Source organism: Notolepis coatsorum (genome assembly GCF_963971535.1).
Source record: "Notolepis coatsorum genome assembly, chromosome: 19".
In the NCBI taxonomy this organism is placed as follows: domain Eukaryota; kingdom Metazoa; phylum Chordata; class Actinopteri; order Aulopiformes; family Paralepididae; genus Notolepis; species Notolepis coatsorum.
The window spans coordinates 51,375,166-51,390,286 of NC_140183.1; the positions used below are offsets into that span (position 1 = coordinate 51,375,166).

The 15,121-nt window shown below is 41.2% G+C and overlaps 1 protein-coding gene across 1 annotated transcript in view; it reads right to left on the reverse strand.

Annotated features, from left to right (window-relative positions):
• Positions 1-14,945: 14,945 nt before the first annotated feature.
• rspo1 (R-spondin 1) overlaps positions 14,946-15,121 on the reverse strand; it is a 79,445-nt gene continuing 79,269 nt past the window's right edge. The window contains exon 5 of the mRNA XM_084336527.1: positions 14,946-15,121. This exon is cut by the window's right edge and continues 770 nt beyond it. The gene's annotated coding sequence lies outside the window, so the exon portion shown is untranslated.

Sequence of the window (15,121 nt, forward strand, 5' to 3'; positions counted from 1 at the left end):
GCAGATGACACACAATTGTACATCTCTGCTGAACCAAATGATCACAGCTATTAACTCCATTTCCGCCTGTCTCTTAGCAATAAACAAATGGAAGACGAACAACTTCCTAAAATTAAATGAGGGCAAAACTGAAATCCTACTAGTCGGTCCTATAACAAAAAGAGAAATGTTACAGAGCAATATGGGGCAACTTACTCCTTGGATCAAACCCGAAGTTACAAGTCTTGGTGTTATAATAGACTCAGACCTAAGCTTTAAATCACACATCAACAAGGTGACAAAAACATAATTTTTCCACCTTAGAAACATAGCTAAGGTACGGCCGTTTATAAATCAAAAAGACGCTGAAAAACTGCTCCATGCCTTTATCTCAAGCCGACTTGACTAGTAATGCACTCCTCACTGGCCTCCCAAAAAAAACACAGAACGACTCCAACTCATTCAAAACTCGACAGCTAGGCTACTAACTAGAACCAAGAGGAGAGACCACCAGTATTAGCTAACCTACACTGGCTTCCGGTAACATTTATAATTGATTTCAAGGTCCTCCTCCTTATATAGTGAAAAAAGTAGTAGAACGCGCTCACCTCACTAGACTTGACACTGGGTGCTGTAACCTCTAATATCATACATAAAAATAGGGAAACAATGTCCAGGCACGCACTCCAGGTTTTTCCAAATGTATTGGCAGCCTGTAATCATGACGTTTCGGTGTGAACACACCTTCTTCAGAATGGCTTGCATGAAGCATGAAGGGTAAGTGACCATATAGTATATACAAGACAAACAGGAAGTGACAAAATAGGAAGTGACAACACATTGCCACAAGAGATCTACAAAAAAGTACAAAATACCACTTACAAGCACAACCTTTTCAGAATATGTAAATCAAAAAGAAGCGTGTAAATCAAAAAGGGATATATCTATATATATTTATATATATTGTATACAGAGTAGGCCTACATCTTAAACTCATGACCCATATAAGCCATCTTTCAATTATAAATATAAAGAATGATAAATTAAAATAAATAATAAACAATCGAATGAAATTAAATAATCAAATGAAACAGGTCAAAACATTTTCCTCATTGAGGCCTCTAGGCTCTAAACAATCCAGATAATGAATATAAAAGCATTCCCTTTGTAGCAAGAGCCTGTCTCTGTCACCGCCTCTTGGTGGTCTCAAGACCTGCTCTATACCCATGTATTTTAAGGCAGAAATATCATGTCCTAACTTATTAAAGTGCCTTGCAACTGAAGACTTCTCGTCATTTCATCTTATAGAACATTTGTGCTCAGAAATTCGATTTTTAAAACGTCTTCTTGTTTTTCCAACATAGTAAAGGTTGCAAGGACATTTAAGCAAGTAAACCACAAAATCAGAATTACAGGTAATCCGGCCTCTAACAGCGATACTCCTACCTGTACTTGGTTGTAAATAAAATGTCTCTTTAATCATGCCATGACATTCGGTACAAGACAAACATGGAAAATTGCCATTTGGAATATTAGCCATAAAATGGGTAAATTTTTTGGGAAAATCTGTTTTAACTAACTGGTCCCTTAAGTTAGGTTGCCGTTTGTAGAAGTATTTGGGTGGTTCCTGGAACACACCTCCGATCTTAGGATCTGACTTTAAAATGTACCAGTATTTGTTCACAATATCACGCATATCTCTAGAAATAGGGCTGAAGGTGGACACCAATGCTACTGAGTTGCTTTTTACTTTGTCTTTATGTGTAAAAAGGGATTGTCTGTTTATCTGTTTAGTTTTATTAAGAGAATTCTCAATAAGGGCCTCACTATATCCTCTAGATCTAAAGTTCTGACAAAGCTCCTTGGCTTGTGTATCAAAAATGTCATCTGTATTACAGATACGTTTATATCTCAAAATCTGACTAAATGGAAGGCTCCTCTTGAGCTCTGGTGGGTGATAACTGCTATAATGGAGAAACGAATTTCGATCAGTCTCTTTTTTGAAAACTTCGGTATGGACAATATTGTCTCTCTTTTTCACCAATACATCGAGGAATGCTATGGAATGTGAATCATAATTCATAGTAAACTTAATAGTCTCTCTCTGAGAGTTGAGAAACAAGTGGAAGTCTTCCAGAGCCTCTTTAGTGCCTGACCATACAAAAAATAAATCATCAATATACCTCCAATAGACTTTAATGTGTCCAACATATGGATTATTATTGAAAATACATTCAGACTCAAACTTCGACATAAAACAGTTGGCCATATTAACCGCTACCGGGCTGCCCATAGCTAGGCCTCTTTTCTGTAAATAATATTGATCCTGAAAATGAAAATAATTCTTATTAAGGACTTCCTGAGTCAATGATATTAATGCCTCAGTAGAGGGATGTAGCTCTATTCTCTGATCCAAATAATATCTACATGCACTTAACCCATCAATATGTGGGATGCTAGGATATAAACTAGAAACATCCATAGTACACAAAATATCTGTAGCTTCTATACTGCACTCATACAGCTTACTTAGAAAGTCGGTAGTGTCCTTTAAATAACCAGGTTGTGCTGCAGCCAATTCTTTAAGGTGTGAGTCAACAAATTTTGAGATAGGTTTTTTGTAGATCTCTTGTGGGAATGTGTTGTCACTTCCTATGTTGTCACTTCCTGTTTGTCTTGTATATACTATGGTCACTTACCCTCCTCCTTATATACAAAGCACTAAATGAAACAGGACCAAGCTACATTGCAAATTCTCTAGTCAACTATGTGCCTCCTAGAACATTGCGATCATCTACTACTGGTCTATTGAAGGTTCCAAGCCACAGTATAAGGAACATCGGGGATGCAGCCTTTGCAAACTATGCACCAAAGTTATGGAACACACTACCTATGGATTCTTTTATTCCACTTAGGGATGCACGATAATTATCGGGCCGATATCAGCAATTATGACGGCATCCCGATAAACCCGATAACGTTATTGATAGCTCCGATAATATAATATATTTTTTGGTTAAAAAAAAATGCGGTGTGGGTGAATGGGATGAATGGCGTTTGTTTTCACTGTAGGCTCCTCCCGTTTTGCCAGTACTGTGGTACAACTGATAGCGTGTGGTTTAGGAAGAGGGCGTTTTACACAAATCCAGCGCTCCCTTTCTTGGCTGTGACGTAGCCACGTAAGTTTAGAAGCAGCGCGGATGTAAACAAAGATGGCGTCAGTAGTGTGGAATAGTTTCAGAAGAAAAAAGTTTGCTTGCTATTTGTAACAAATGCAATGCAGAAGTTCCACGAGGAGGGAAAAGGGCAACAACTTATAATACATCCAACCTAACAAGTCACCTGCAACATCACCACCGCTACGATGGTGTGTTATTGTGTTAAAAGCCTACGACGATGCGCGAGCAGCTAAAGCTTATTGCTCTGTAGTAGCCAGGTTAATTTGCACCACCAAGCACTGCTTAAAAGCTAGCGGCTTGAGCCCTTGGGTAATTTCTGTCAAACTTCTTTAATTTAGCAAACGCCTCGTCAATAGGTACAAGCGCGCCGCGGGTTCCTTTGTAGCTGGCTTTGGATTCACAGCAGCTTTAGCTGCTCGCGCGTCATCGTAGGCTTTTAACACACCATTGTAGCGGTGGTGATGTTGCAGGTGACTAGGTTGGATGTATTATAAGTTATTGACGGATTGTGAATTTTCTGATTCAAATTATATTTATTTGGAAAAATAAATATGGTCACTTTATCAGTCAAAACTGTTGTCTTGGCTTTGTTTTGTTCATAGTAGTAACGCTCATGTCCTACCCAACCCCTCCCCTCGGTTACAGTGGGTGACAATATTGTCACAAGGAAAGATGAAATTACCTACCTGGGTTCCATCCTAGAGGCTAATCTTTCCTGTGACAAAATGGCATCCAATGTAATAAAAAAAGTCAACCAACGAACTCGATTCTTGTACCGGATCTCCTCTCTGGTAAACAAGAATACCCTGAAGACTCTAGCAGGAGCACTCATTCAAGGGTACTACGACTATGCTTGCACCTCATGGTACCAAAGGCACTAAAGGCACTAAAAAACAAATTACAAACATCTCAAAACAAGCTGGTCAGACTACTGCTTGACCTGACTCCTAGAACCCACCTCACCCCTGCCCACTTTGACAACCTAGGATGGCTTAGAGTAGACGACAGAGTACAGCAACTTGCAATGGGCCTGGTCTACAAGATACACTACGCGACCAAGGTACCCATGTACATGTCAAAATACTTCCCAAAAGTCAGTGAATACCACGATCACAACACCAGAGGGAGCTCCACAAATCATGTTAAACCCAGATTCGGCTCAAACAAGGGACTAAACACATTTCGCAATTATGCCACATCAATGTGGAACGCCCTACCCAAAGCTGTAAAGGAATGTGAATCACTACCCACTTTCAAAAACACTCTCAAAAAACACCTACGGGAGACTGCAATTTGAAACTGGCCCTACAAATGTCCTAACCTAGTTGTACAGTAAATGTATGGCTTTGTCAGTATTCCAATGTACAGTGTAAAATGTGTGTCCCCCCCCTACCCAACCCCCCCCCCCCCCCACCTCCAATGTACAGCCCCCACCCACCCACCCAACCCCACCCCACCCACCCAACCTCCTCCAATGTACAGTTTCTACGTCAAATGTATATACACTCTTTTTCTGGACACTTTTGTATCACAAACAGTACTGTATTTGCAAATCTGATATGTCATAAATGTATAGATGTAGCAGTACTGTCTATCTAGTATGTCGTGTATGTCATATATGTTATGATGAATTGAAAATGGGGGACCCTGATGTAAACAAAACGAAAGTCTTTCTCTGGTCTGCATCCCCTTAACAATTGTATGTATTGAGCTGTACTGTACTGTACCCATTCTGCAATCTGTTAATAAACTTTTCAATCAATCAATCAATCAATCCCCCACCCCACCAACCACCTCCAATGTACAGTCCCCCGTCCGTGTCTATATTAAAGCCAGCCCAAGAGTGCTTCCGCATTCGCCTGATTGGCCCCGGTAACGCAATGCAATGCGCATTTTCTTTTTTGCCACTCACTCACTCACTCATAACTCGCTCACTCATAACGCCATAACGTTATTTCGCGAGCCCAGCTGTCAGAAACTGTACATTGTAACGTTAACACAGCCCAGCTGTCAACTGTACATTGTAACGTTATGTTATTTCAGGCGTTTTATTCATAACGTTATTTCGCACGCCTGTACATTGTAACGTTAACACAGCCCAGCTCTCAACTGTACTTTGTAACGTTATGTTATTTTGGGTATTCATAACGTTATTTCGCGCGACTGTACATTGTAACGTTAACACAGCCCAGCTGTCAACTGTACTTTGTAACGTTATGTTATTTCGGGCGTTTTATTCATAACAAACATTGACGCGATTCCGCCAACACATATGTAATATTAATAGGTTTTGCTATGCATAGAATAACAGAACAGATTGACAGGTGGTGACAAAGCACTGGGCATTTATTTAAAAAGCTGTCAACTGTACTTTGTAACGTTATGTTATTTCGGGCATTCATAACGTTATTTCGCGCGACTGTACATTGTAACGTTAACACAGCCCAGCTGTCAACTGTACTTTGTAACGTTATGTTATTTCTGGGCTGTGTTAACGTTATAATGTACAGCCGCGCGAAATAACGTTATGAATGCCCGAAATAACATAACGTTACAAAGTACAGTTGACAGCTTTTTAAATAAATGCCCAGTGCTTTGTCACCACCTGTCAATCTGTTCTGTTATTCTATGCATAGCAAAACCATTACATATGTGTTGGCGGAATCGCGTCAATGTTTGTTATGAATAAAACGCCCGAAATAACATAACGTTACAAAGTACAGTTGACAGCTGGGCTGTGTTAATGTTACAATGTACAGTCACGCGAAATAACGTTATGAATACCCGAAATAACATAACGTTACAAAGTACAGTTGACAGCTGGGCTGTGTTAACGTTACAATGTACAGTTTCTGACAGCTGGGCTCGCGAAATAACGTTATGGCGTTATGAGTGAATCTGGTCCTCGTTTGGATAATATGTATTCCATTTCCGCGAGTGAGTGGCAAAAAAGAAAATGCGCATTGCGTTACCGGGGCCAATCAGGCGAATGCGAAGCACTCTTGGGCTGGCTTTAATATAGACGCCCTCCGTCCCCCGTCCCCCCCCACCTACCCAACCTCCTCCAATGTACAGTTTCTACGTCAAATGTATATACTCTCTTTTCTAGACTCTTTTTGTATCACAAACAGTACTGTATTTGCAAGTCTGGTATGTCATAAATGTATAGATGTAGCAGTACTGTCTATCTGTATGTCGTGTATGTCATATATATATGTCTTTCTCTGGTCTGCATCCCCTTAACAATTGTATGTATTGAGCTGTACTGTACCCATTCTGCAATCTGTTAATAAAGTTTTCAATCAATCAATCAATCAATCAATCAATCAATCAATCAATGATAAATCTGGTTAGGTCAAAACTACAGGAATATACATTTAAAAAAAAATTATAATACAATAAATATCGGTTATCAGTATCGGTATCGGCCTTGAGGAGCATAAAGTTATCGGTATCGGTATCGGGGTCAAAAAATCTATATCGTGCTTATTTTACTCTGTCTATTTCTTTTTATTACAGGTTCTAAACTGGCAGGTATTAAACTGTGTGGGTATCAAACAAGAAAGACTGTCAGGCTTTAAAACTGTGTAGGACCCAGGCCTAGAACTGCGTCCTGAGAGAGGGAACTGCGCCCTGAGAGGGAGGTTTGCCCTGAGTGGGAGGTTTGAAGGGTCAAAGTGGGTATAAAACAGGAGGGACTGTTTTACTGTTGAACAGTAATCCAGAACAATTGTATTGCACTGTAAAAAACTGTGATTTTATGTCTGCATATAATATAAATAATGCTCCCATGATGAACATTGTATTAGCACCATATGTGACTTTTTGAGAACAATACTCTTTTTAAAAATGTTCTAGACTGAGTTTGTGGACCCGACCCACATAGTGTTCGTTTGAGTTTTTAATTCCAAGTTGTTTTATTATATAGTAGTGTTTTCATTTCTGTAACAGAAAATGTATCCAGCAAAGAACGTTCCCCTGAGTGCTCTCAGCATTACATTTGCCAACTTCCCCAATTAACTGTAGTGTCTATGCACCAGCTCCAGACTTTATATGTGATGACAGGGCTGTCATGCAAGCCAGAAGTTATAGCCACCTCCCCTCCCCCAAAAGAAAATAAATAAAAAGGAAAATAACAACGCAATTTCCTGCTATTTGACATCTAGATTATTTCTGGAAATGACTTTAATACTCCACTAAATCAATTTGTGTAACTCAGTAATTTCCCACTTTACATTAGGGTAAATACTGTATATTTATTTAGAGATTTTCATGTCTACTAATTAGTTGCGCTGTTGAAGGCCGAGACCTGGCCTGGAGTTTCTAGTTGTAAAGTTTTATGAGGCTGTGATTATCCTAGACTATCACAAAGGTCATTTTATAGTGAGGTCAAGTAAAAATAAAATACTGTCACCACATTGACATGGCTACTATGGGAACTCACATCATCACACACGAATATAATTGGGCTCATTGGAAGAGTCTCAGTTTTACAGGCATTACAAGACTGTTTATAGTAACCAAAATATGCAGAAATATACATAAAAGCATTTTCAAACAAATATTTTTAAAATCACATCACTGATGATTAACGGGGGATTAACGGGGGCTACCGTGGACAGGGTGAGCAGCTTCAAGTACCTGGGGGTCCACATCTCAGAGGATCTGACATGGTCAACACACATAGACACAGTAGTAAAGAAAGCGAAGCAGCGCCTCTACCACCTGAGACAGTTAAGGAAGTTCAGAGTATCGGGGAAGATACTCCAGTCCTTCTACTCAGGAGCTGTAGAGAGCATCTTGACCGGAAACATCACTGCCTGGTATGGAAACAGCACGGCACAGGACAAGAAGGCCCTACAGAGAGTGGTGCGCTCAGCCGAGCGTACCACGGGTATTGCGCTACCTACCCTGCAGGTTCTATACAACAAGAGGTGCAAATTCAGAGCCTGCAGAATAATGAAAGACCCCCACCACCCCAATAACAGCCTGTTCCAGCTGCTGAGGTCAGGCAGACGCCTGCGAACCCCAGCTACTAGGACGGAGAGGCTTAGGCTCAGCTTCTTCCCCCAGGCCATCAGAGCCTTGAACAATGAACATTGAGAGCCACAGAAACTGAACTATCCACACACAAGCACACACAAGCACACACACGACACGCACGCTGAGCACGCTCACACACTAGCAGCCACTTTAACACTCATGCCGCACACATGCACACTTATGGCCAAGAGGAAAGGCCACTTTAAATTAGTATAACAACAGGAACAGTGTATTGCACTACTAAAGCTACCTAGCATGTCCTATATGCTCTGTAAATACTATGTACAGATACCGAGATGTCACACCATGTTACCTGTTTATTGCACTGTTGTTTTTATTGGATTCTATTATATGTTGTACCACTGTATTTTTATTGGATTCTATTATATGTTGTACCACTGTATTGCACATCGTCGCGGGCAAGACCACCCACATTTCATTGTATACCTGTATGCCGTGACAATTAAAACTCTTGACTTGACTTGAATCACTGCATGATGTTGCCTTAAAACTGCATGGGACTAGCATAAATTGAGTATTTATATATATATTTATATTATTTTGAGGTGAAGGTCAAGAGACTTTTGAAAATGGCAAATTTTTTCCCAGTTAAACTCTTGCTTATCTTATATATTATCTAATATTTTGCCTCTTTCCCAGTTAAGCTATTGTGACATGGTTAATACCTGCACTCTAGTTTCGCCAGCCCTGTGAGCTTAGTTCACATTTTGGTTTGGTCTGGTGTGTTGATTGTAGTTGAGTGGGGATAGGGAGATGGGTTGCTATTGCTGGCTCTGCCAAGATAGGTCTGGAGTTACTATATAGCTACTGTAGCTATATTATATAATATAATATAATATAATATTATAATATAGCTATATGTTAACTTATTATAGTGTGCATTTCTACAGACCTCTCTTGGCAGAGCCTGAGGTGTGGCCAGCAAACCCTATCCCCACTCAACTACAATCAACACACCAGACCAAAAAAACAAAAAGTGCAGCACCAAGAGGGGTGCTCCTGCCTAGAGGTCAATGTTTGAGTCAGAGCACTATGTACTATAAATGTCATTTTTCAGTCTCTAGCATTGTATTATAGTAATAGGAGTTCGTATCAATGTGTTTTAGTGTCTAAATACCATATTGGCGGATTGCTCTGATTCAGCTCAGCCCCTTTCCTCCTCAGTAAATCAGGCCATTTTGATTTGAACGGCTGATATATACGTCATACGGCCGCTGGGTAGCGCACAGTGATGCGATTGGCTCTGTGGTTGGAGCTAATGCCCGCCCCCATTCTACCTAGACTAGACAGCGAGTGGAAGCCACTTCCTCATGCTGCGAGGCGGAGTGGGGCCCGACGCCTCTGCGTGCGCTCTGGAGGGAGAGAGTGAGAGAGAGATGGAGAGAGAGGGGGCACTTGGGGGGGGGGGGGGCACTGCACTGTGCACTGCAGAGGTGTCGGGTTTCGCTCTGGAATAAGCTCACCCCCCCCTCTCTCTCTCTCTCTCTCTCCTCCGACTCTCCGAGTGTGTGCAGAGGTGTCGGGTTTCTCTCTCGCTCTCTCTCTCTCTCTCTCTCTCTCTCTCTCTCTCTCTCTCTCTCTCTCTCTCTCTCTCTCTCTCTCTCTCTCTCTCTCTCCCACCCCCCTATCTCTCTCTCTCTCTCTCTCTCTCTCTCTCTCTCTCTCTCTCTCTCTCTCTCTCTCTCTCTCTCTCTCTCTCTCTCTCTATCTCTCTCAGTCTACTAGTAGCAGACTGTGTGGGCTGACTGTCACTCAAAGTGCTTATGGGCGGAGCCAGGCCATAACAGCCTGAACTCTTGAAGCTGGAAAATGATGGTTTTGAGTACTTGATTAGAAATATAAAACAATGCATTTTTTAGAAAAAAACCTTACAGATGTCTTCAATAGACTAACAGGAATTGTGTAAAGTTGCCCAAATAGTGCTAGGAATAGCAGTACATAGCCCCTTTAAAGAATGAGCCTGCTAGAACCTGTGAAAGAGGGGTAATGTCAGATGGTCCGCCAGTGCACAATTCGTTTTCATAGGGATATAAAGAGGGTAATGTCGGATGGTCCGTTGGGATTTGGGAGAGAATTGTTCATGTTCACTAATATTTTTGGACTGTCTCAAACCATAGGAATAACATGCATGAATTCAGTGACCTCTAGGCAAAAGAGCCCTGCTTGTTATTGCACTTTGTTTACATGCTTTGTTTCTGTGTGATGTGTGGTTGAAGTTTAGGTCGCTGTTTGATGACATTACGGATTCTACATTTAACATCATAGTCACATTGTATCATTTCACATCCAAAGCAATAATAGCCTAACCATGTGGCGGTCGGTCACGGTATAGGGTACATCACTGGACCAACATGTCATTCTTTAGTTTGGCATTGATGTATTTCTACCATATCTCTCTTGAATAGTAAAATGCCTCGTTCGCTTTGAACATTCCCAGTCTCTACATCTATCAGATCTGGAGCCATGGGGGGGAGAGAGAGAGAGAGAGAGAGAGAGAGAGAGAGAGAGAGAGAGAGAGAGAGAGAGAGAGAGAGAGAGAGAGAGAGAGAGAGAGAGGAGAGAGAGAGAGAGAGAGGAGAGAGAGAGAGAGAGAGAGAGAGAGACCATCATGGAACAGTATGGAAGCCACTTGGCTGGATCTTGGAAGAGGCCTTGAAGCTGGACAGTGGTTAAGAATATGGTAATTACAGTGTTAAATGCAAACCCATTTGGACTGCAGTGACAATTTGGAGACTCCATTGATCTCATGTGGCCCCAAATCCCCCATTCAACCCGGCTGATGACAGCTCCTCTCAGCACGAAAGGCCGTGCCCTGGGCTCCGCATTGGCACAGGCCCTGATGAAGATGACAGACAAAAAATACAGTACAAACTAGGGCTGTCAGTTTATCGCGTTAATTAGATTAATTAATTACACAGCAAATGATCGCGTTATGAAAATTAACTCAAAATTAATTACAAAAAAAAAAAAAAAACAATTAATAAGGTCCATTTGCATGTTCTTGGTATCTGATTCTAGGGACATCTGTGAATCTCAGGGAATGTATTCCCAGTGTCAGAAATACTGTGGGCTAGATCCACAAAGAATGGATTATTGCACGGAGCAAGTTGCACCCTTACTTACAATTCATTATGAATTGAAAATGGGGGACCCTGATGTAAACAAGACGAAACTGGTCTGCATCCCCTTAACAATTGTGTGTATTGAGCCGTACTGTACCCATTCTGCAATCTGTTAATAACATTTTCATTCAATCAATCAATCTGCACGGTGATTGATTGAATGAAAAATTTATTTTGAGTAAATTGTAATGAACCAAATGAGAATATCAATAATTTTTTTTTGTATCTTTGACTGTGCTTTGACACCATGCTCAAATTGACCAGACCTGAAAAATCTAAGCAAATTAATAGATGGAAGATGATTAAACAGAAGGTTTTGTAGATACAGTACTGAATTCTGCCATCCGGACACATGCAATTTGAAATATGATTATAGAATATAGAATATCAGGCATAAAATGTTTATGCGATTAAAATGCGATTAATTAGATTAATTAATTACAAATCCTGTAATTAATTAGATACATTTTTTTAATCGCCTGACAGCACTAGTACAAACCCAACTGGATTTAAGAGAATCCAATCTTAAACTGAAGAAAGGTGAAGGAGTCAGGGAAGCTTCTTTGATGACGCAGACAGAAAGGGTCAAGTGAGTTTTTTGTAATGTAACTGACGGATATTGTTCTGACTGGAGCACCCGCTTTTGATTAGAGAAAACGTGTATAAGTTCTATATCCAGTTGACATGTTTGAGTGAAGTATCTGCAAGCCAATTAATCACTATGGTCAGATGAAGAGCGCATACTCATTGGATCAAGCACTCTGCCCGTAGACATAGTCAAGTGAAGCTCCTGTCTCGCTCCATTTGTGTCTTTCCACCAACTTTGTATGCATTTGCACCGTCTCTAGATTTAGCTTTCCGTTGTACTTAATGTTTAGGCTTAAGGCTGCGGTCAGGCAGGTTTTTTGCTGTGCCCGTTTTTTTTTCGGATGCTGCGGCAAAAGTGAGCTCTACTGGATATGCTGCCGCTTGGTGTTCAATCAATCACTCGTCAGCCCAAATCCTTTCTGCTCCCACGTTGGTTGGGCATACATGAGTTGAGCGATTCCGCAGGTCAAAGTTTTACTAATTTTAACTTCAACCAAGCAAATGAGGTTTCTTCACAACAAAAGGGGCAAACTGTGCACCACAATTCTGTGTGGTTTCGAATGGTGGTGAATGAGAGATGAGAAAAATCACGCAAATGTGGCCGTGGCCTTAGTTGTAGTCCGTCACGTCTGCAGTGTGGAGAATTTTCTCCATGGCTATCGCCTCTGGCCAAAATGAAGATAAACTAAAAGTATTTTTACCATAGAAAACTATGGTTCTCTAAAGCAGTTGTATAGCAATATACAACTACAAAAGCAACAGTGACAATTGGTTGTTAAACTGCCATTTTTAATATTCACATCCTGGTTGTATGTTGTGGGGGGATAGCGCAGAGAGGGAGATCCAGATTTCTAGGCAAGATACCTACACGGGGGGAACAGGTACAAACCAGAACGAGTAAAGTAAGCAGACACGGACATGACTGAGTGCCTCTTATTGAGGTGTTTCACTCCCAAGGACTTGTCCTAAAAGCAGAGCGAAAGTAATGAGATCAAGTGTTTATGATCCTGGCAAACCGTTGGGGCATCCATATACTCCAAAGATTTACCATCAATATCTCACGGAGCGGAGGAGAGCGGGAGAGAGAAGAGAGAGTGGGAGGGTATGTGAGGGAGAGCTCCGTCCCATGGAGCCAGGGTAAGAATTTATGGTCAGGAAGAGGGATGAAAGTGTAATTTACGGTGCATGCTCTACCATTCCCTCCTGCCCTCCCCTTTGGTAATGAGAAACGGCTGTTTTGTTGCAGGGCCAAGGCCTGGTAGACCCCTCCCCCTGTCTATGACACATCATTAGTTTTTATTTCTGTCTCTGGTTTTATGGCCGCTGCCCAGGCGCCAGCGTTTGGCCTGTGATCGAAACCATCGCCCCGGTTGCACCGACTGAGCCCTTCCACCTTCCAAGATGGCCTCCTGTAAGCTAGGAGGAAGAGGACCACACCATAGCCACTGACGGTCATCCATTGGACCTGGATAACGTTAGCTTGCTCTCAAAGTTCCAGGAGCTTTGATCAAAATACGGTCGGGGGAATAAGGGATTGATTTGTTATGTTTTTCTTTTTATGTTTGTTTTCTTTCTAATTTGTTTGTTTTCTTTCTCAAGCCTCGGACAGGGAAGCAACAGTTGTGATTGGAGGATCAAGAACAGAGGGCGGGGCTTGAGATCAATTGTATACAGTACACCATCCTATACAGTATGGAATTCAATGGTGACTGAGAACTTTAAAGCTGCAATCATAATTTTCTGACAGTATCTTTCACATTTTCACATGTGCTCCGTCTATTTCATAAAAACCATGCATTTAAATCTTTTCTTTTTTTGCCATAGATCTAGTGGTCAGAAAACGATTATTGCAGCTTTCAAATTCAAATTCAAATTCAATGGTCTGCAACCTGCATACAACTGAATGACCCAGTGTCTGTTACGGTATGTTAATTTGCTCAGCATTTTATTTAAGCATTCACAGAATAAAGATATACATGACGATGCTAATAATCCTTATGATAAACAGATTTTAACATATTCAGTATCACAATCCATAATATGAATGCATAATGTGATGTGTACCGTCTCATGAAGCGAATATCTTGTGTAAAGCAAACAGACCTAAGGAAAGCTAAACAAAACAGGTGACAATAAACTCAAAATATTAGTGTGTCCAACGGCACAGATAACTAAAAGCTTCTGTGTTTGCTGCGATGTCATGAAGCCATTTTTGTAGTAGAGAGGTATAAAATGTGACAATTCTTTCTACTGAAACGTGAGTACTTAAGAGATACTGTCACTGTTTTGATCCTGTTGCAAAGATATATGATTACTGAGCAGCTGGCAAGACGGCTTACATAATAATCAAAGGCTTGTGGTTATTGCATATTTATGGGTTTGATATATCACTGTGCCTTTATGGTTCCTTTTGTTTTTCTCAATCCAATGTCTTCATTCTGCAAGACCAAATGAGTAACGTACACCTACACACATCAAGCTTTCGTGCAGAAATGCGTACAATATACACACGCAGCCACCACATTATTATACACACAGTCATAGGAGTGAACACTAGGCCTACTTCGCGGGAAAACTGGAGATGTTGTAAACGTACACACACACACACACACACACATACACACACATACACACACACACACACACACACACACACACACACACACACACACACACACACACACACACACACACACACATACACACACACACACACACACACAAGCATACGCGCAAATGCATGCAACCTTTTACACATGCTCATACCCATTGACCATATTCACACGGCGGCCATTTTGCAGTTATGTCATGCTCAGGTTGGGTTCCTTTCCACCCTGGGTGGGAACAGGGTGGTAAGGCACCCAACCTGAGCATGACAAAAGAGAAAAATGGCCGCCATGTGAACATGTGAATGTGAATGGCCGTACCCAACTCTCTGTGCAGAAGTTCTTCTCTGTGACAAACAACAGCATTTTATCAGACTAAAGCGATTAAATGGGTAACACTCGTCAATGTAGCGGTGCACGATTTGAGCCAAGCTCCCACTAATCCTCTTCTGCATCATTTCTTGGACTTCTCGTGTAAATAGCTTCCCCTCCCCTGCTACTCCAAAAATATATAAGGCCTTCTCCCCCTCAACAACCACAAATTAAATCCAGTGCCATTCTTTTTTGTTTCATCATAAAATAA